The sequence below is a fragment of the Macaca fascicularis genome, chromosome 19 (genome assembly GCF_037993035.2).
Source record: "Macaca fascicularis isolate 582-1 chromosome 19, T2T-MFA8v1.1".
In the NCBI taxonomy this organism is placed as follows: domain Eukaryota; kingdom Metazoa; phylum Chordata; class Mammalia; order Primates; family Cercopithecidae; genus Macaca; species Macaca fascicularis.
Genome location: NC_088393.1, coordinates 23171593 through 23187549, shown reverse-complemented (window position 1 = coordinate 23187549; position 15957 = coordinate 23171593). Strand labels below are relative to the sequence as shown.

Genomic DNA, 15957 nt, shown 5'->3' with positions numbered 1-15957 from the left:
TTTATCACCTTAGTTATGTGACTCTTTTTATTTCCCTGAGCCGTCTTGAATTAGGGATTGTGACATATCACTGAACCTAGCACCTAGGTGATGTGACTCTGTTTTATTGCCTGGGTTCTGCATTTTTTAAGTATTGTGACATGTCCCTGACCACAACACCTAAAGAATTGGGAGGTACCTGCTTGTACTCTGCCTATGGGAGGCATTGTGACATATCTCTGGGTCCATCAACTGCTTCATTTGACCCTCCTCTCCTACTCATGCTTTGTCAACAGGAGAGATTACGACATATCTCTGGAACCAGAATCTTGGTGATGTGACTCTTCTCTCCTGCTGAAGCCATGCCCACACAAGGGGAAGTGACTTATCACTGGGCCCAGCACACAGGTGATATAATTCTTCTGCCTGGTTTTTGTACCCAGGAGCCATTGTAATCTACCTCTGGGCCTGTCATTTAAATGATGTGACTATCCTTTTCTCCCTGAGCCCTATTCACAGAGAAAATAGTGACCCATCTGTGGGGTTCTCACCTAAATGATGTGACTCTCTTGCCTGGGCTCACCTCTCAAGGGAATTGTGACATATTACTGGACCAAGCACCTAGGTGATGTGGCTCTGACAAAGGAGAAATTGTGATGTATCACTGTTTCCAGCACCTCAGAGATTTGACTCTCCTATTTTCATGAGCCCTGCATTTACTGTGTGTTGTGACATATGGCTTGGTGATGTGACTCTCTACTACACCTAGGTGATGTGACTCTCTACTTCTTCCTGAGCCATGCCAAAGAAGAGGATTGTGACGTATCACTGGATCTAGCACCTAGATGATGTAAATCTTTTGTTTTGCTGAGCCATGCATATCTTTGGTGTTGTGACATGTCACTGGACCCAACACCTATAGGACTGGATCAGAGGTTACTGAATAAGCCCTGCCCATAGGCGGCCTTGTGACATATGTTTGCATGTATCACCAAAGTGATGTGACTCTTTTTCTGCCTGCAGCCTGCACATAGAGAAGATTGTGACATATCGCTGCACCCAGTAACCAGGTGATGTGTCTTTTCTGGCAGGTCTTTTCCCACAGTGAGCATTGTGAAATATCACTGGGCTCAGCCACCAGGTTATGTGACTCTTCTGCCTGTGCCCTGCTTCCAGGAAATACTATGACATCCCTCATACAGCACCCAGGTGATGTGACTCTTCTGCTCGTTTTCTATTTATAGATGGAATTGTGACAAATATCCTGGCCCAACTCATAGGTGCTATGATGATCCCCATACCTGGAATCAGCCAATAGGGGAGATAGTGTCTTTTGTATTGTAGCCTAGGGAAACAAGTAAGATCCTGGGCCCCCTCTTTGTATCAATGTCATAAAGAATTACCAATCTGACTGGGAACAGTGGCTCATGCCTGTATTCCCAGCACTTTGGGAGGCCAAGGTGGGTGGATCACGAGGTTAGGAGTTGGAGACCAGTCTGGCCAACATAGTGAAACTCAGTCTCTACCGAAAATACAAAAATTAGCTGGGTGTGGTGGCATGTACCTGTAGTCCCAGCTACTCAAGAGGCTGAGGTGGGAGAATCACTTGAACCCAGGAGGCAGAGGTCGCAGTGAGCCAAGGCCATGCCATTGCCCTCCAGCCTGGGTGACAGCGTGAGATGAGGCTCCTTCTCAAAAAAAAAAAAAAAAAAGTCTTACCAATCTTTGATGTGTTTCGTAAACCTTTTGGGTGGCACAAAGAGTGTCTTCACAGGGTTTAGCACACAGGTGAGATTGTTTCTAAGATGCAGAAACTGCCAACTCTTAGGATTGTCACCCCCACACATGGCAAAAGACAACTAGTGAGCTCCTGAATCTCACAGGTGGACACAGTTCAAAGTTGGAATTGTTACTGTCATATATTAACATTTGGCCACAATTAAGGTGGTGACTCATTAATAAATGCAGTGCATAGGCAGGTGAAGACTCTCCAATCTAGACCCTGCCGACTAGAGAGTGAGGACTCTCTAATCTGACCCTGCCAACTATGCTCACACCTGAACTTAGGGTCACGGATAGAATCATGGTGTACATACAAGCAGAAAGGCCTCAGAGCAGACTGTGACTTTTATGCACACTCTATAAAGCCCTTAGGCGGTGCAGAAAGTGTTCCAACAGAGCCTAGCACACAGGTGACATTGTGAGACTCCTATGCACACCCAGTCAACAGTAAAGACTGTCATTCTGTCTCATGAAAACAGCCAATGATTGAGCTTCTGAATCTCAGACTTGGAGGTAGTCAAAAGTTAGAAAATTGACTATCATACCTGGATCCCTTTCTCAGGTGGGTTGGTGACTCTCAGATTCAACACAACTCTGAGGCTGTGACTTCACTAAGGAGATACAGTCCACACGAGGAATTAAGGGTCTAATGGACAGATTATTCGACCATCTAGATTGTGACTCCTTTACTTAGGCCCAATGTACATGAGCTATTGAATCTTACACCTAGAACCTAGACATATATGGGATTGTTAATCTCATACCTGGACATTCCTGTAGGTGTGATTGTGACCTAGATTCTGCCCGTCACCTCAGTGATTTAACTCTACTCCCTGGGCCCAGCCCACAGCTGAAATTATAAAATTTCACTGAAACCAGCAATTAGGTGATGTAGCTGCATGCTCCTGCCTTAGCATTGCAAAAAGGTAGCATGTGACATATTGCTTGGCCTTGCACCCAGGTAACATGAGTCTCTTCTGTCTTCATGTTGCCCACAGGGGGCATTGTCACATATCACTGGCACCACATTCAGGTTATGTGACTCCCCTGCCTGTGCCCTGCCCATATGGGCCATTTTGCCATGTTGCTGAGTCCAATACCCAGGTGATGCAACTCTCTTGCCTGGCCCTGCCTACAAGGTTTTTATGACATATCTATGCACCAATCAACTTTGTGTTTTGATAATCATCTTCTACCAATTTCTGCTCAAAAGAAGAATTTTGACAAATAATTGGGACCAGCACCCAGCTGACGTTACTCTACTCTTCTTTCAAGGTTTGGTTTGAAACCAAGGGGATTTTGTGGCATGTCCCTGAGCTAACAGACAGGTGATATTCTTCTGTCTTGACTCTTCCAAAATAAAGCATTTTTACATAGTGCTGTGCCCAGGACCACAGTGACTGAGTCTCCTGCCCAGACCCTACCCACAGACAGATTGTAACGTATCTCTAGACCCATCAACTGTTTGATGTGAGTCTCTTCTTTTACCTGGTCTTTTTCCACAAAAGATATTGTGATATATATATCTGGGCCCAGCACCTAGGCGATGTGACTTCTTCTGCCTGGGTCATGCCCATAGAAAGGAGAGTAACTTACTACCGGGCCTACCACAGATATGCTGAGATACTTCTGCCTGTTGCTTGCCCAGATGCCTATGGCATATTTCTGGGCCCATCACCTAGATGATGGGACTCTCCTCTTCTTTCTGGGACCAGTACACAGTGGGAATTGTGATGCATTGTTTAGTTCATCAGCTACATGATGTGACAGTCTTCTCATGAGAGTCCTGCCCACTCGGGTAATTGTAACATATAATCTAGCCTAGTTTCTAGGAAACCTGACTCTTCTCTTATTCCTTTACCTTACACAGAATTGGCAACATCTCTGAGCTTCTCACGTAGGTGAGGTTACACTCCTCCCTGATCTCTCCCTTCAGGGAATATTTTGACATACAGCTACACCCAACAGCTGGGTAATAAAATTCTTCCATCGTTTGGGTTCTGTCCAAAAAGAAACTGGGATGTATTGCTAGGCTCAGTACCTAAGTTGTGTGACTCTTCTCTCCTGCCTGGGCCCTGCATACATTGTGTATTTTGATATATTGTGGGCTCCGACACCTAGGAAATTGGTGATTTCTACCTGTGGCCTGCCCACAGGAGGCCTTATGATGTATCTCTGTATTCATGACCTAAGATATATGACCCTCGTTTTTACCCTCCACTTTGCCCACAGGGAAAATTGTGACGTATCACTGGGCCCAGCAAGAAGGTGATGAGTTTCCTTTGCCTGCAGCTTGCCCACAGAAAACAGTGGAATATATCCCTTGGCCTAGCACTAAGGTGATGTTTCTTTTTTTTTTTTTTTTTTTTTTTTTTTTTGAGACGGAGTCTCGCTGTGTCACCCAGGCTGGAGTGCAGTGGCGCGATCTCGGCTCACTGCAAGCTCCGCCTCCCGGGTTTACGCCATTCTCCTGCCTCAGCCTCCGAGTAGCTGGGACTACAGGCGCCCGCCACCACGCCCGGCTAGTTTTTTGTATTTTTAGTAGAGACGGGGTTTCACCATGTTAGCCAGGATGGTCTCGATCTCCTGACTTCGTGATCCACCCGCCTCGGCCTCCCAAAGTACTGGGATTACAGGCTTGAGCCACCGCGCCCGGCCTTGATGTTTCTTTTATCACTGGTTCCTGGCCTCAAAAATGATTGTGACATAACCCTTTCCCAGCACTCAGGTGATGTGACCATCCTGCTCACTGTCTACTGACAAATGGGATTGTAACATACATCTTGGCCTGGCTTACAGGTGCAATAGTGACTCTCATACCAGTTACCAGGAGAGATACTGTCTCTTATAACTAAGCTTAGAGAAATGGGTAAGATCCTGGGTCTCCTTTTTGTAGGAAGGTCATAGAGAATTTCCACTCCCTCACATACTGTATAAAGCCCTCAGGTGATACAGAGAGTGTCATCACAGGGCCCAGCACACAGGTGAGACAGTTTTTCTTGTGAACACACCACCCCAATTATTAGGATTATTGCATTCACGAAAGGACACGGTGTACTGATGAGGTCTTGAACTTCATACATGGATGCAGTTTACAGTTGGAATTGTGACTGTCATATGTACATATCCGACCACAATTGAAATGGTGACTCATTTCTAAAACCATCTCATAGGCAGTTGAGGAATCTCCTCTCTGGACAAAGTCAATTAAAGAGATGTTGACTCTCATACGTGGGCTTTAGGGCCGCGGGTACAATCAAGGGTTCATACCAGCATGGAGGTCTCAGAGCAAATTCTGACTCTCATGCATAGCATATAAATCCCTTGAATGGCAGAGAGACTGTCCTCACAGGGCCCAGCACACAGGTAATATTGTGACACTCTTATGCACAGGTGGCCAATAGTAAAGATTATCATCCTTCCACATGAGCACAGTCCACTGTTGAGGCTCTGAATCTCCCACTCAGAGGCAATGGAAAGTTGAAGAATTAACTCTTACATGTGGATCTGATCCATAGGTGGGTTGGTTACTCTCAGACCAAGATTCCCCAGAGCTGTGAGGCTGTGGCTTCAATAAGGGGACACAGTCTTCAGGAGGGATATTCAGGAGGGATTGGGTCTTTTTTGTACAAATCCTGTCCATTGTTGATATTGTGACTTAACCAGGTACTTAAACCAAACCTACAGAAGGTGTTGACTCTTACAATACCTGAAACTGGGACATGTATGGGATTGTTAATTTCATGTCAGGACTTTCCGGTAGGTGTGATTCTGATGTGTGCCCAGAATCTGAGTGACTTGACTTCCCAACCTTGGTCCAGCTCCCAGTAGGGATTATGACACATCACTTGACCAAGCGCTTAGCAGATGTGACCTATTCTCCTGCCTTGGCTCTGCCCATAGAGGGCATTGTGATGCACTGTCAGGCCCTGCACCCAGGTTATGTGATTTCTGCCTGTGCCCTGACCACATTGGTTATTTTGACATATTGCACTGTCCAACATTCAAGTGATGTTACACTTCTGCCTGTGCCGTTCCTACAGGGGACATTATGAAATATCTCTGTGCCCGTCACCCATGTATGTTGACTCTCTTCTTCTGCATGGATTCTGCTCACAGGGGGATTGTGACATATCTGGGCTCAGCACTCAGCTGATGTGATACTTCTCTTTTTTTTTTTTTTTTTTTTTTGAGATGGAGTCTCGCTCTGTCACCCAGGCTAGAGTGCAGTGGCACGATCTTGGCTCACTGCAACCTCCACCTCCTGGGTTCAAGCAATTCTTCTGTCTCAGCTTGCTGAGCAGTTGGGACTACAGGTGCCTGCCACCACACTTGGTATTTTGTATTTTTAGTACAGATGAGGCTTCACCTTGTTGGTCAGGCTGGCTTCGAACTCCTGATCTCAGGTGATCCACCCGCTTCAGCCTCCCAAAGTGCTGGGATTACGAGCATGAGCCACCGTGACCAGCCAATGCTCCCCTTTTTCCTATGATTTGCTCACACAAAAGATAGTGGCCCAGCACAAAGTTGATATGAGTCTCTTGCCTGGACCCTGTTCACAGGGGGCATTGTGAAATATCTCTGGGCCCATCAACTATTTTATGTAAGTCTTCTCTGTTACCTGAGCTTTACCTATGAAAGACATTGTGACATATCACTGGGCCCAGCACCCAGGTGCTATGGCTCTCCTGCCTGGTCCCTGCCCACAAGTGTCATTGATACATATCTTTGGTCCCAACATGTAGATGGTATGACTCTTTATTCTGGGACCTGTAAACAGTGGAGATTGTGACATATCACTAGGCCCAGCATTTACGTGATGTAACTCTCATCTCATGCCTAGGCCCTGCCCACTGGGGTGATTATGACATATATCTTGGTGCAACTCCTAGGTTATGTGATTCTCCCCTTTTCCATGATCCCTACTCATAGCATGCATTGTGACATATGTCAGGTTTTCTCACCTAGGTTATGTGACTTTCTTGTCTTTGCCCGTCCATCAGGGAGCATTGTGAAATATTGCTAGGTCCATTATCTGGGTGATGTGGCTCTCCTCACCTGCCTGTGCGCCACCTAAAGGGGACATAGTGACAAATCTTTGAACCAATTTTCTACATAATGTGCCTCTTCTGTGTCGCAAGAGACATGCCTAAAACAGGGATTGTGGCATATCTCTGAACTCAGCACCCAAATGTTGTGACTCTCCTGCCTGAGCTGTGCTAGAGAAAATATTATAATATGTCACTAGGCCCTGCATACAAGTGATCTGATTCTCCAGCCTGGGCCTTGCCCATAGGGGAGATTGAGACATATTCCAGGTAAAAAATTCAGGTGATGTTACTCTCATTTCTTAGCCTTTCCCAGAGGTAACATTGTGAACTATAATGTGGTCCAGGACACAGATGAGATTTTTATTCTTGTATGCAATCCCAGACAACAGTTACTATTGTCACTATAACACATGGACAAGACCACTGTTCAGGTCCTGAATCTTATATGTGAACACATCAACAGCTGGAATTGTGACTGTCATACGTATTTCTTGTCAGAAGTGGGATGGTGACTCATTTCTGGATTCAGCTCACAGGAATGGTGATGACTCTCATACCTGGACCAAGCCAATAAGAGAATGTTGAGTCTGGTAGCTAGGCTTAGGGGTCTGGGTCTTTTACTTGTAAGAAGGTAACAGATGATTATGACACTTACACATATGGTATAAAGCTCTTGGGGAATACAGAGTGTCATTACAGGTCCCAGTCCACAGGTGAGATTGTAACTCTCCTATACACACCTAGCCAACAGTTTCAATTGCCACCCTCACACATAGACTGAGCACATTGCTGAGGTCCTTCATCCACACATGAACCTATTCCACCATTGAAATTGTACTGTCATATGTGGATTCAGCCACAGGTTGATGGTGACAAATTTCTGAACCCAACTCACTTGCGCAATGAACCCAGCCAATAGAAAATATGTTGGCTCTTCAGTTTATGGCAAGAGGCAAGGCTTTGGGTTTCTAACTTGTATGAAGGTCACACAAAATTATCAAACTCGCTCATATTGTATAAGACCCTCAGGTAGTACAAACAGTGTCATTACATAACTCAGCACAAAGTAGAGATTGTGACTCTCAAATGCACGCCCAGCCAAGAATAAGAATTGTGATCCACACACATAGACAGAACCCACTGGTGAAGTCTTGAATCTCACTCTCAGATGAGTCCACAGTTTGAATTTTTAATGTCATGTGTGGATCCAGCCACAGGTAAGAGGGTGACTCATATGTAAACCCAACTAAGAGGCACAGTCATGATTTTCATACTTGGACCCAGCCAATATGAGATGTGTTGACTCTCATACCTGGACTTAGGAAAAGAGGTAAGATTGTGAGTTTATATAACACTAGTGTCTCAGAGGGGATTGTGACTCTCACCCAAACAATGTAAAGCCCTATGGAAGTAAAGAGAGTGTCATAAGAGGACCCAGAACACAACTGAACTTGTGATTCTTATATGCACTTCCAGCCACAGTAAAAAGTGTAACTCTCCCACATGAATACAGACCACTGATGAACTTCTGAATTTTACATCTGGAGGCAGTTGAAAAGTGGAATTGTGATTCTTACTTGTGGATTTTGTCCACAGGTAGATGATCACTCTAGGATCAGGGTTCATCACACCAGTGAGGCTTTGATTCTGACACCAGGACACAGTCTGCAGGTGGGATTGGGACTCTCATGCATGGATTCAGTCCATCATTGAGATTGTGACTCATGTACTTGCATACAACTCACAGAAGGTGTTGACTCTTTTACCTGAAACTGGGACATGTGTGGAATTGTGCACCTTAGCCCTGGACCTTCCCACAGGTGTTGTTGTGACATATACTTTAGCCTAGCACCTGAGTCATTTTACTTCCCTGCCTGGGCCCAGCCTTCAGAGGGGACTGTGACAGATACCTGGGTCAAACACCTAAGTGATATGACTCTCATGCTTGAGCCCTACCCACAGAGGGTGTTGTAAAATGTCACTGGGCCCAGCACTTAGATCATGTGACTCTTATTTTCTGCCAGAGCCCTGGCCACAGAGCCATTGTGAGATACCATTGAGTCCAGCACCTCAGTGATGTAACCGTATGGCCTGGGCCCTCCCCACAGTAGGTATTGTGACATACCTCTGAACTCATTACCTAGGTGATGTAACTCTCCTCTTTTGCCTGCATTCTGTCTCCCCAAAATGGACTGTGACATACCACAGGTCTTAGCACTTAGGTGATATGATCCTCCTCTTCTGCCTGGGCCCTGGCCACAGGGGAAATTGAATCATTTTACTGAGTCCAGACTGCAGGTGATGTGACCCTCTCTCCTAGGCCCTGCCCACGGGAGGTATTGTGATATATCTCTGTGGCCGTAATTTAGATGCTCTTACTCTTCCATTCTCTCTAGGTCATGCCAATTGAGGGGGATTGTGATATATTTTTGGACCAGCACAAAGGTAATTTGTGCAATCACAGGGATGACTCTCATACCTGGACCCAGCCAACAGGAGAAATGTTGACTCTCAGGCTTAGGACAATGGGTAAGATCGTGGGCTTCTATCAGCACTAAGGTCTTACAGGAAATTTCAATTCTTATGCATACTGCATAAAGCCCTGGGGTGGTATGGATTGTGTCATAACAGGGCTCAGCACAAGTGGGATTGAGAGCCTTGTATGCACACGCAGCCAAGAGTAAGAATTGTCACCCTCTCACATAGACACAGCCCACTGTTGAGGCTCTGAATCTCACATTCAGGGGTATTCGGAAGTTGGAATTGTGATTCTCATAGGTGGATCGGATTCACAGGTAGGATGGTGACAGGTAGGATACAGTTGGGATTGTATCCTCAGACCAAAATGTATCACACCTATGAGGCAGTGACTGCCCCACTGAAACACTGTCCAGAGTTGAGGTTGGCTTTCTTAGGCACTGATCTAGTCCATGGTTAAAAATGCGATTCACATTGTTGAACACAACTCACAGGAGTACTTGACTCTCATACCTGAAGCTGGGACAAGTGCGAGATTGTCAATCTTATGTGTGGACCTTCCGGTGGGGTGATTGTTACATATATCTTTGCCAGAGAACTGATGAGTTTCGCTTTCCTGCAGAAGCCCATTCTATAGTTGAGATTTTGACATCTATCTTGGCCAAGTACCTAGAGTATGTGATGCTCCTGCCTGGGCTCTGTGCTCAGGGGGGATTGTGACATATCTCGGGCCATATATGTAGATTATGTGCCTCTCCAATCCTGCCTAGGCTGTTCCCACAAAAGGCATTGTGACATACCTGAACCCATCACCTATGTGATTTGACTCTTTCTTTCCTCTGGGCCTTCCCCTTAGTGGGAATTGTGACATATCACGGGGTCCATCATTTCAGTGATACATTTTTTGTGCTCTGCTTTGACCCTGCCTACAGGAGGATTGTGACACAAAAACTAGGCCCAGCATGTGGGTGATGTGATTCTCATTAGGAAATGAGAGTCCTAATGTGTTCTGCCATATAACTGGGTCAACCACCCGGGTGATGTGACTCCTGCCTACAGTAGCCATTTGTGATACATCTTCTTCCTGGGTCCTGTTTATGAGTAGAATTGTGACATATCTTTGGCCAAGCACCAAAGTGATGTGACTCTCCGATTTCTGTTCACAGAAGGTATTGTGGCATATATCTAGGCCGAGTTTAGAGGTGTGTGTAATGATAGCCCTCATACATGGACCCAGTCACTAGGGGAGATTTGGCTTCTGTTTTCTAGGCTTAGGGCAATGGGTAAGTTCTGGGTGAAGAAGCATGAGGTTCAGGGTGAAGAAATGTCATATAAGTTTATGACACTCAAGCATATTCTCTAAAGCCCTTGTGTGGCATTTAGAGTTAGTTACAGGATCCAGTATCCACATGAAATTATTACTCTCATAGGCAAACCCAGCTGACAATAGGATTGTCACCCTCACACATGGACAGAGCCCACTGGTGAGGGCTTAAATCTCACAAGCATAGTCCACAATTGGATTTGTGACTTTCGTTTGTGTGCTGGGACAGTTGAAATGGTGACTTCTTTTTGATATGGAGGCAGCTTACAAGCACTGTGATGACTGTCATAAATATAGCTGACCAATAAGAGAGATGTTGACACATACCTGGCAATAGAACAATGGGTATGATCATTGGTTCACACCAGCATGAAGATCTCAAAGCAGATTGTGACTATTGCTCATACCATATAAAGCCCTTGGTTGGTACAGAGAGTATCATAACAGAACGCGCGACACAGGTGAAATTGTGACTTTCCTATGCACACTCAGCCAACAGTAAACATTGTCACCCTCCCACATGGAAACCATCCACTGTTGAGGCTGTGAACCTCACATGTGCAGGTAGTCGAAAGTTGGAATTGTGACTCATGAATACATCTGGTCTACAGGTAAGGTAGTGACTCAAAGACCAGGATTCAGCATGCTGTGAGGCTGTGACTCATACACTGAGAAATTTGGGTTTAGAATTGTGGCTGTCATGCAGGGATATGGCCCATTATTATGACTGTGACTCAGGTACTTAGATCCAACTCACAGGAGGTCTTGACTTTCATACCTGAAGCCAGAATATGTGTGAAAGTTTAAGTTTTCTTTCTGGACATTTTTTGCTGGTGTGATTGTGACATATACCTTTGTCCAGCGCTTGAATTATTTGACCCTCCTGCCAGGGAAAAGCCCACAAATGGAATTGTGACATATACCTGAGCCCACCATGTAAGTTATTTTACTCTCCTGCATAGGTCCTCAGGGGAGATTGTGATATATCACTGGGCCCATCACCTAGGTTAAATGATTCTCTTCTTTTGCCTGAGCCTGCCAACACAGAGAGTTATGGCATATAAGTAGACCCATCACTTAAGTAATGTATCTCTACTTTTCTACCTGGGCCCTGCCTCAGTGTGGGTTGTGACATATCACTGAGCCGTGCACTCATATGATATGACGCTCCTGCCTTGGCCCTTCCAATATGAGGCATTGTGACATATCAGTGGGCCCATCAACTAAGTATTACGACTCTCCTTTTCTGCTTGGGCCCTGTACACAAGGTGGATTGTGACATATTATTGTCATGATACTGTGCCCTGCACACAGGTAATGTAACTATTCTGCCTGAACCCTGCCCACAGGAGGCATTGTGACATACTGTTAGGCCCAGTTCCCAGGTTATGTGACTTTAAGGCCATGGCCCTGCCCAGAGAGTGGATATTGACATCTTTTTGGTCCAGCATTTAGGTGATCTGATTATCTTGCCTGTCCCCTTCTCACAGGTAAAATTTCAGCCTATGTTTTTTTCCCAGCTCACAGGCATCATGACCATGCTCATATAGTAAACCAGCCACTAGGAGTGATTTTGACTCTGTTAGCTAGACTTTGAGTAGTGTGTAAAGTCTTCAGTCTCCTACATTTAGAAGGATAATGGAAGTTGATAAAATGTAAGCATATTCTATAAATACTTTGAGTAATACAGACAGTATAATAAGGGCCCAGCACAGAGTGAGACTGTGACTCTCATAGGCATACCAAGCCAACAATTAGGATCATCACTTCCAAACAAGAAAGCAGCACATTGGTGAGGTCCTGAACCTCACATGCAGGTGCAGTCCACAGTTAAAATTCTGATTGTCACATGTAGATCTGAGAACAGGTTGAACAGTGACTAATTTCCAGACTCAGCTCAGAGGCACGGTGATGACTTGCATACCCGGATCTAGCCATAGGAGATCTGTTGACTCTCATAGATAGCCTTAAAGCAATGGGCAAGGTTCTGGGCTTTCTACTTGTATGAAGGTCACAGAGGATTACAAAACTCACGCATATTGTATGACTCCTTGGGTGGTACACAGAGTGTCATAACAGACCCCAGCACAAAGTCAAAATTGTGATTCTTACAGGTATACCCAGCCAACAGTGAGGATTATCCCTCTCACACATGAACAGAGACCACTGGCGAGGTCCTGCATATGGCACATGGATGCGGTCCTCAGTTGAAATTGTGTTGTTCAGACTCGTCCATCACTGGGTGCTGGGTTCATGGTATATGCATTTTGTAAACATTTATAAAGGTGTTATTTTATAACATATGTGTTTTTATGTGTGTAAAATTAAAAACATAATTTTTGATTTTTCTATGTATCTCATATTTCTTCCACAGCCAATTTTTGTCACATACTTTTCTGGAAAATAGATAATTTCATCTAACTTTACAAATTTGATGTCAGGACATTTAAAAAATATATTATGTTTTTGAATCTTGAATGTATCTCTAAATATCCTCTTTTGTCTTTGTAAAATTTTTATTCCCCTTGAAATAGTTTATCTACTTTATTATTACATTCAAAGAACAGCACTAATTTTACTCACATGTTATTATCCCTGAGTAACAAATGAGTCAGAGAAGTTGAGAAACTTGCCCAAGGTTACACAGGTCTTCTGAGCCTGTTCTTCTAACTATTGAACACACGGTGTCATCCAGGAAGCACACATGCAATACTATTTCTACAGGTCCATAGAATCACATATTCACATGCACATTTGTGTAAAGATAAAATGAACTTATACAGTGTTTACCTGCAGAAAAGGCACTGGTTGAAGGTCTAGAAGGTCACATACAAGAAGCCTTCTCTGTTTTGATTGTTTTGTTGTTTTTGCAGAGATAAGGTCTTGCTATATTTTCTAGGCTGATCTCAGTCTCTTTGGCTCAAGCAATCCTCCTGCTTCAGACTCCCAAAGTGCTCTCTGTCATATTTTTATAAGACTTATTGGGTCAAGTATGCTGACTCATGCCTGTAATAGCAACATTTTGGGAGGCCAAGGGGAAAAGATTGTTTGAGTTCAGGAGTTTAAGACAAGACTGGGCAACATAATGAGACCTCATCTCAACTAAAAATAGAAAAAAAATTGCTGGGCACGGTGACTCACGCCTGTAATCTCATCACTTTGGGAGGCTTTTTCTTCAATGATTAAAAACAAATCTTGGTGTCTGGCAGCCAGGCACAGCTAGGTAAGGTGAGGGCACGAGGCAGAATCTTGCAATCCATGGGTTGCGTTGGCTTTTTCACTTTTTTCTCCCCAACTACACAGAAAATTTCTTCAGTGTTTGATCTTATGCATCTTTGAATCCAAACATCTCATTCTTTACCTTATACATATTAAAAATGTATTCATAGTTCATAAAATGTAATATATCAAAAAATATTCTAAACAAAAACATTCTCTTTATAGAACCTAGTAATGCACCATAATTCCTTACAATTTGTATTAAGAATTACTAGTATAATGAAATTTTCTAACATGTAATAAGTACTTTTAGATGTTTAGCGCTTGTGATATATTCTAAAAACCTTCTCAAAATTATCCTGGGACTCTAAAGAGTATGTATGGCCCAAACAGTTGTTTTCTTCCCAACACCAAGGAATGGCATACAAGGCTGTCTTCAAGTTGAGGACAGGTCATAAAGACAAATTTTAAAAAAGAGAAAAAATGTCTGCAAACTTGTTTCTACACATTGGTCTTATATGCATTTCTCCATCAATTATATTAATTCTGAATGAACCACATTACCTGAAGTGATACAAACAATTGCTTCAAATTGTAGAATCCCCAGGAAACAGAAGGAAGCAAAAGCAAACTCTCCCAAAGAAAGTCACGTCTATTTCAGACCTTGATGAACCTTGCAAATTTTCCATTATGTGCAATGACTAGCAAGCAATCAAACATGACAAAGTTCATAATAAGAAGATAAAGTGAAAGACACCAGAAAAAACATAACAGAAAAAAATCTGCAAAGACATCCATTATTAGAGTTATTGGACACAAAAAAATCAAAAACAACTATGCTTACCATAGCTAAAAAAGACAAATGAAAGTATCTGCAAGAAAGAAGAAGCTATATAAAGATTCTAAAAATAAGTTGTAAAATGAATAATACCATAACTAAAATAAAAACTAACCACATTTGAACTTATGTGTACAAGACAGAACCAGTAAACTAGATGCTACATCAGTAGAAATTAACACATATGCAACAAATATCAGTCTCAGAAAAATGTCTGGTAAGTATTCCAAGCATTCAAAATTTAAAACTGAAAAGCATAAGGTTGATAGTACTTAACCTTTCTCAAAAATAGAGTAGTTAAAAACACTGCACAACTCAATTCCTGAGTTAATATCAAAGCTTGACAGAGACAAAACAAGGACGACTATAAACAATCTCATTCATAAAAACAAATTTTTTGAGACTTTGTCTCACTCTGTTGCCCAGGCTGGAGTGCAGTGGCCCAGTCTTGGATCACTGCAACCTCCACCTCCTGGGTTTAAGCGACTCTCCTGCCTCACCCTCCTGAGTAGCTGGGATTACAGGCACATGCCACCATGCCCAGCTAATTTTTGCATTTTTAGTAGAGACGGAGTTTTACGATGTTGGTCAGGCTGGTCTTGAACTCCTGACCTCATGAGCCGCCAGTCTTGGCCTCCCACAGTGCTGAGATTACAAGCATGAACCACCACACCCAGCCAAGACAAAAATTTTTTAAACCAATTACAAATAAAGTGACTCTTTCTTTGTATAAAATGAATAAAACCATCAATAAGTTCATCTCAAGAGTACAGGATAAGTTGAACATTGTATAATCCATAGGTCTACATAAAATAGGCACAGAATAAGAGCTTGGTAATGTAATTAGAAATAAAATAATATTTTATTTTCTAAATATACAAGGTATTTGAAATAAAGTACATCAAATGTACATAATAAACTACTGAAAACTTGTCTTTTAATGTCATATACATAATAATTATGCCGGTGTTCAAGATTTTTATTAAACATTGCATCCATGGTTTCAGCCAACAGGTTAAAATGAGAAATCATTATACAATTATACTGGCAAAGCAGAAGTAGTCAATAAACTAATAGCTAAACTATTGGTTCTACCTAGGTAGATGGGATCCTTGCAAAGCAACTAACACAAAAATTGTTCACATATATCGAGGATCTGAAACTTCTAGGAGAGGCCTGGCAGGGTGGTTCATGCCTGTAATCCTAGCATTTTGGGAAGCCGAGGCGGCAGATCACGAGGTGGGGAGTTCGAGAACAGCCTGGCCAATATGATGAGACCCTGTCTC

General features: G+C 43.3%; 1 long non-coding RNA gene across 1 annotated transcript in view; it reads left to right on the top strand.

Annotated features, from left to right (window-relative positions):
* LOC135968536 (uncharacterized) overlaps nt 1-12932 on the top strand; it is a 28078-nt gene extending 15146 nt beyond the window's left edge. The window contains exons 3-4 of the long non-coding RNA XR_010583387.1: nt 1071-1188; nt 12729-12932. This is a non-coding gene — a long non-coding RNA (uncharacterized lncRNA). The remainder of the gene's footprint in view (nt 1-1070; nt 1189-12728) is intronic.
* Nucleotides 12933-15957: the final 3025 nt, after the last annotated feature.